Source organism: Mauremys reevesii, unplaced genomic scaffold (assembly GCF_016161935.1).
Source record: "Mauremys reevesii isolate NIE-2019 unplaced genomic scaffold, ASM1616193v1 Contig142, whole genome shotgun sequence".
NCBI classification, from domain to species: Eukaryota; Metazoa; Chordata; order Testudines; family Geoemydidae; genus Mauremys; species Mauremys reevesii.
Genome location: NW_024100763.1, coordinates 95023 through 101416, shown reverse-complemented (window position 1 = coordinate 101416; position 6394 = coordinate 95023). Strand labels below are relative to the sequence as shown.

General features: G+C 47.5%; 1 long non-coding RNA gene across 1 annotated transcript; it reads left to right on the top strand.

Moving 5' to 3' along the window:
- Nucleotides 1-364: 364 nt before the first annotated feature.
- On the top strand, nt 365-1869 carry LOC120393072. The gene is made up of 3 exons (XR_005591892.1): nt 365-416; nt 615-717; nt 1810-1869. It is a non-coding gene; the product is annotated as an uncharacterized LOC120393072 (long non-coding RNA).
- The last annotated feature ends 4525 nt before the right edge of the window (nt 1870-6394 follow it).

The following is a 6394-nucleotide window of genomic DNA, read 5'->3' as shown; positions in this document are numbered from 1 at the left end:
ACTCTTCACCCCAGGCCCCTGCCTCCCCAGAACAGAGGAGAGACCACAGCTGTGCCTGGTGAAGCAGCTTTCATCGGTATATCTGTTCCCAAAAGACATTGATGCTACCTCCAGGTTTCAGTGGAAGCTCTCCCCTCTATTAGTCATTCCTGCATGTTTCTGCCAGTCACATCCAGATGAATCCTTTTTTGTCCTGGAATAGATGAGCAGTCACGCAGATGAGTTCCTTTGACTGAACATAGCACTCGGTAGGAACAAGTCAATGGTGTGATGCTCTTTTCAGGAATGCAGAGCTACATTTCACCTCTGTTTCCCGTTTTGGGACTGAAGAGACTCAACATGCGATCAATAAGCACCTTGGTGGCAGAGCCGAGCTGAAGCCTGAAGAGCTCCAGATGGACATTTGCAGACACCTTGTGAGTGAGCTGTTGAACTGTAGGAGATTATTGACTGGAGGGTGATGGGAAATGTAAATCTGCCCCAGATTCCCATTTTCCACTTCTACCCAGCCACCTGTTCTTGCTCTTATTTACCTGTGGTTCATAAAAGCATGTGCTGGCAGTCAAAGGGCACTTCTAGCCAGAGAGAGCTCATGTGTCCCTGATTTCCTCTAGGCCAAAGAAAATGCAGAACTGCTGGAGAACTTGTACAGCACAACCATCGCGTCCTTCAGTAGCAGCTGGGAAGGGATCCGGGCAGGTGCCGCCAACTTAGCTGGTGAGAGATGATGCCCAGTGTCCCTTTTGATATTCCCATTGAGGGAGACAGAAAAAATCACTGTGCAGCACTGAGCTGCCATTAATCTCTCTGTGCCTCAGCTTCCCACCCATAGATGGAGATGTTAATGTCCCTACCTCTCCAGGATGGTGGTCGGAGGAATTCATTAGTTGCTATAAAGTGCTTGGGATTGTTGCAGGGAAGCACGGTGCAGTCATTCGTAGTAGTGCCTGGGACACTGTCACGTAGGGCATGGTTACACTTTGAGCTGGGGGTATAATTCCCATCTTGATGAGACACACCCGCACTAGCCCTTTGTGCTAAAAATAGAGAGTAGCTGCGGCGGCAGGAGCAGCAGGAGGTTTAACCACCCCAAGTATGATCCCATCCAAACCCCAAAGTCTATTCTCACAGTGGCTGCTCCTCCCACGGCTTGTGCTGCCTTAGCTACATTCTAATGCTAGCGCTGTCAGAGCTAGTGTGGGCCCGTCCCATTGAACTGGGTGTGATACCCCTAGCTCAAAGTGCAGACCTACCCAGTGCTGTTCAGTGCTCCTCACTGCGACTTCATCACTGGGGGGCAAGCAGCCCACCTCCCCATAGCGCCTGCTGTTTCACCTTCCTGGCCACAGCACCTTGTCAAGGAAGCATTAGGTTCCTCCTGTTTGGCCCTGTGGCCTCTTCTCCCTAGCACACCCATGTGAGACAGGCAGGCATTGGGGCTCACCTATCAGTCACCTTGTGAGATCCCTGCTTAGAACTCGCTTATTCCTGGCCCCAGTCCTTTGCTCAGACCACTAGACCAAACACTATCTTAGTATGTCTCCAATAACTGACTGCAGTGGCAAGAGGAGCACAGACTGTTTCATCAAGCAAATGGGTTTTATGTAAACATTCTTTTTAAAAAATGTCTCTCTCATTCTCTTCAGTGTGGACTCTAAACTGCTCTAGCATCCTCTTGCCCACAGCTCACCCTTAGGCCCACAGTAGGAGACCCCAAAGACCTGTCTAGGGGCTGCTAATATCACTTTGCACTCAACAAGGGAAGGTTTTATTGTTATTGTTGTTATTTATTTGACATTGTGTATTTAGGCATCATCCTGGAACACACAGACACTCAGCGTATGAAATGGCTGGACCTGGAACATCTGCTGATGTGTAAGTGATAAATACAGCTGAAGTCCTGCTCATTAATGAGTTATAAAGGAATTTAGCTGACAAGCAGCAGTAACCGATACCACTGGTGCAAAGTGCATCAGCCACACATCAAAGGACAAATTCACTCTTGCCCAGTAGAAAGTCAGCCTTAATTTCCCCTGAAGGAGGAAGCTGCAGAAGGTGTGATATGAGTCAGTGCATCTCCTGGTTGTCCTGGCAATGCCCCCTTCCCAGCCAGTGCTCTCCACACTTTGGGCTTTATTGGCTTTCTGTGGACTCCCCAGGTGAGAAGTAGCCACTTTCTGCTACCCCAAATTTCCCACCAGCAATTTTGCTTCCAGTAGGTGCGCTGTATCATGCGCAAACCAGCTTGGACCTGGCCTGTGTTAAATTCCACGTTGAGTTGAGCTCGGGCAGTGGCTCCTGAATAGAGCTGGAAAATAACTGAAAAGTGGAAGCTATTGAAACAATGGACTTCCTTCCATTTGCAGCGGAGTGGATGACTTTCTGGTAGAGTCAGGGTCTCCCCACAGTTGGGAGCATGGAAGGGACCCAATGAGGAACCTAAAGCTTTGTTTGTATTGGAGAGCTGCTGTCATGTGGTATTCAGAAGTAATAAGTCTCCAGCTATTTCAGGCACAGGTGACTATATGAAAAGTGAGGCCTATTCATCTCTCATGTATTTTCCACCCCAATAGAAGGACTGAGCCCAGTTTCACATTTTCCATGTGATCATTCTGCTCAGGTACTTCAAGGTTCTGTGATCACGCTTAGCTGTGATTTGACAGTCTGTTCACTAACGTGATGTCCTCTGTAATTTCAGCTCTCCGGGTCCTAGAAAGACCCAAGTCCCACTGTCCAGCTGGTGGCAACTGAGCTCATAAGTGACATCTGTCCTGGCCGGCGCTTGGCGAATGAAGCAGAGCGGAGACAAACAGAACAAGGCGCTCCAGTGGTATAAGGGCCCTACCATCAATCAAATGTTAATCCCACCCCTTGACCCCGGCAGCAAGATGTGTCATGTGACCCCTCTAAGAACTCCTCCCACTGCCATCTACCGATCAGGGTGGGTTTCGCCCCAATAGGAATGCCCCGAGGGAAGACTTGACCAATCAAGGGGAGTTCCGGGGCAGGTGACCTGTCCTTTGTGTGACCCCTCTAAGAACTCCTCCCACTGCCATCTACCGATCAGGGTGGGTTTCAGCCACTGGGGATCACTCCAAGAGGAGATTTGACCAACTGGGGGGAATTCTGGGGTGGGGTGACCCATCCGGAAGTGCTTCATGTGACCCTTCTAGGAACTCCTCTCACCACCCTTTACCAGTTGCGATGGGTTTCAGCTGCAGAGGACTGCCCCAAGAGGAGAGATGACCAAACAAAGTAGGTTCTCGGAAGGGGTGAACCTCCCAGAAGAGGGTTGTGTGACCCCTCTAAGAACTCCTTCAATGCCCTCTGCCAGTCAGAGTGCAGCACATCACCTCATAAGTCCCAGCGCTGGGCAGAGGAGGCCATCTCTTACCAAGAAGACGTGTTTTATGAGTTGTGGAAAGGCTGAGAGGAGACATGGACTCCTTTACCACTCCCCTGAGAACTTCAGACTTTGTTTTAGCCCCGAGGACCTTTGGGCTTGTATGGATAAAGCGCTATAGCAGTTACAGTTCCGAGGAGGGCCCTTTGACTCGACCATTGATAGATACCTCAGGACCCGACCCCGAACCCTCATGAAGAACCCCGATGAGTGTGATGACTCCCCCCCAAAGTGGGAAGATGATCATGGCTTGGGGGAGTCACTGGTGGACAAGGTGAACGGGAAAGACGTTGCTCAGGTAAATGAATGATTAAGAAGCGATGGTCGATCATGGGGGTATAATGGGGTTAGGAATCAACTTGGCATTGCATAAATCTAAGAACAAGCAGAGGGTTGCTTACACTGTTTTTTGTCTGAAAATCTCTCAACAGCTCGACGATGCCTTTCAAGAGGCCTTTGAGAACTTACACATCGGTAGCCCTGTTGTGCATCAGCTGTTTTGCTCCTGTCTGAGATCACGGATCTCAAGAGGAAAATCCGGAAAAGGACAAAATAGAAGAATGAACCAGCTCAGAGTCTTTCGTTGTAGGGGTCATGGCGTCCATTTTTACAGGTGGCTGTCAAAGGTTGTGTTAAACCAGGCAATTAATTAAACTTATTTAAATGTGTCCCTATGACTGTATCCCCTCCATACTTGCGTTAGTAAAAGACGGTACCAGGAACAGTCCTGTCTCCACAGACAGCTCTGTTAATGAAAATATATTACATCCCCAGGGATGCTGGGAGCTTTGGTGGGGAATCCTCTTTTGAGTGGCCAAAAGCACAGTAAAACTTTTAAATAGAAGACAGGTAACAGCTTAGCTTTCAGATCAGATGCTTACACTTTACACAAACTGGCTCAAATACATTTTAAAAGAAACAAGACCATTGTTTCAGATGTGGGCCAGCGCAATGGCAGGCAGATCTGGTAGATGTGCACGGTTCTCCAAACACAACAGAGGCTTTAAGGCGTGTTATCTGACTTTATAAAGAGTGACAACCGGAGCTTTCACAGAACTATACGTACCAGACCTGCTGATGTTAATCCTTCACATTCTCTGAAGATATGGAAAACAGTTTATAGAGATGGTTTTAAAATAAAACCAGTTGTTGCCCCTTTTAGAAAAGGCGACCACGTGAGACTATCTAAAGTCAAAGGAGCCTTTGAAAAAGGTTATGAACAGACGTTTACTGATGAGCTATTTATAGTGGATGAAGCCTTAACCAGGAGCCAGAGACCTGTATACTGATTAAAAGATTACGAGGGTGAGACAGTTACTGGATCTTTTTGCCCTGAAGAATTACAAAAAGTAAACCCCAAACAAGACAGGATTTACAGGATTGAAAAAGTTCTAGCGGATAAAGGAAAAGGGAGAAGAAAGCAGCTACTGGTGAAATGGTTTGAGGAGGCGATAAGTTTAACAGCTGGGTGGAAGCTTCTCAACTCTGTGACATTTAGACGTGAACAAAACAAACAAACAAAAAGATTCCTCCTGCAAAGACAGAGAGAGAGAAAAATGAGCGACAGCGGGTTCTACATTACGTTGCCCAGCAATGCCAGCTCTGCAGTTTTTCCTCAGAACACCAGCTTGAACTTTACAATATGGCTAATTAAGCCCTGGGATCTCCGGAGAGCCTGGGAGGTGGGTTAGTGGAAATACAATACCCGCACAGCCGGAACACTATCAATGAAGACACCCCTTTTGAAATCACCTTTGCAGGTGTGGCATGGAGTTTATCCTACAACGAGGTTATTACTCGTCCATACCTGAATTATTGGATCATATGAACAATACTGTGGTTCGTCATCCCACACCGCCTGAGGTGGTCATGAACTACGACCCTGGGGGTAGAAAAGTTAGTTTTAAATCTGCCAATTTTACTTGTATGTTTTCTATCAGCGGGGAGCTAGCTAACATTCTAGGTTTGGGCCTGAAGCACAGAGTCCAAAAATTCCCCTTCTCAGCAGATATCACACGGCTTTTAATTTCTTGCGTCTGTTCACAGATATTGTAGAACGTGAGTTTGTGGGGGACTTTTCTGTTCCCCTGTTACATTGTCTCTCTGTCCGAGGAAGGAACAACGAGTTTGTCACCATCACCTACGATAAACCTCATTACGTTCCTGTCAGAAAACACCACATCGATACCATTACCATTGAAATAAAGACAGATCAGAACAGACACGTCTTGTATTGCTTTGGCAAGGTGATCATCAAGGTGCACCTGTGTCCCCGGAGAGAGCGAGGTTTCTAAAAAGCAAAACATTTGGCGATCCTAAAAAATTACAGCGACCCCACCATCTACAGGAACTATTACAAAGCCCAGGTGGGATATGCCCTTCCTGGATGTACGAGGCTGGCGTAGGTGGAATATTCCGTAACCAAGCCTCTGCAACCAGACTTTGAGGCAGAACACTGTGTGAGAGGATACATGAATCTGGTACAGATAGCTGGTAAACACGTGAAAGATCGTTCTCTGTTAATCAACCGTGAGGTTACACCTTGTTTGCCTTTGACCTGTCTCCCAACCAGGAATGCACCAATCACTGTTCCCTGTTTAAAACCGGGAACCTGAGAGCAGAAATACATTTTGGGATGGCTCTAACCGTCACCGTCAATATGATCGTCTATGGGGTTTTTGACAACATCATAGTGATAAATCAGAGGAGAAATGTTCTGCTTGACTATATGTGAACATGGACACCGTGCAGCTCTCACGTGTCTCATCAATGACCCCTTACACAAAAAAGAATTCCCTTATGATTGGCTCCCTGGCAGCAAGCTGTCTCAGAAACCCTTAGGTTTGGTGGTCAACACGCATCCACATAACCAACCCGGTGAACATTGGCTCACCTTGTATCTGGTGAAGTGTAACCGTGGAGAGTTTTTTGACTCATACAGGCGCCGCCCCGCCCCCCCACGAATAGCGTGTTGTTTCCTAAAAGCATTAT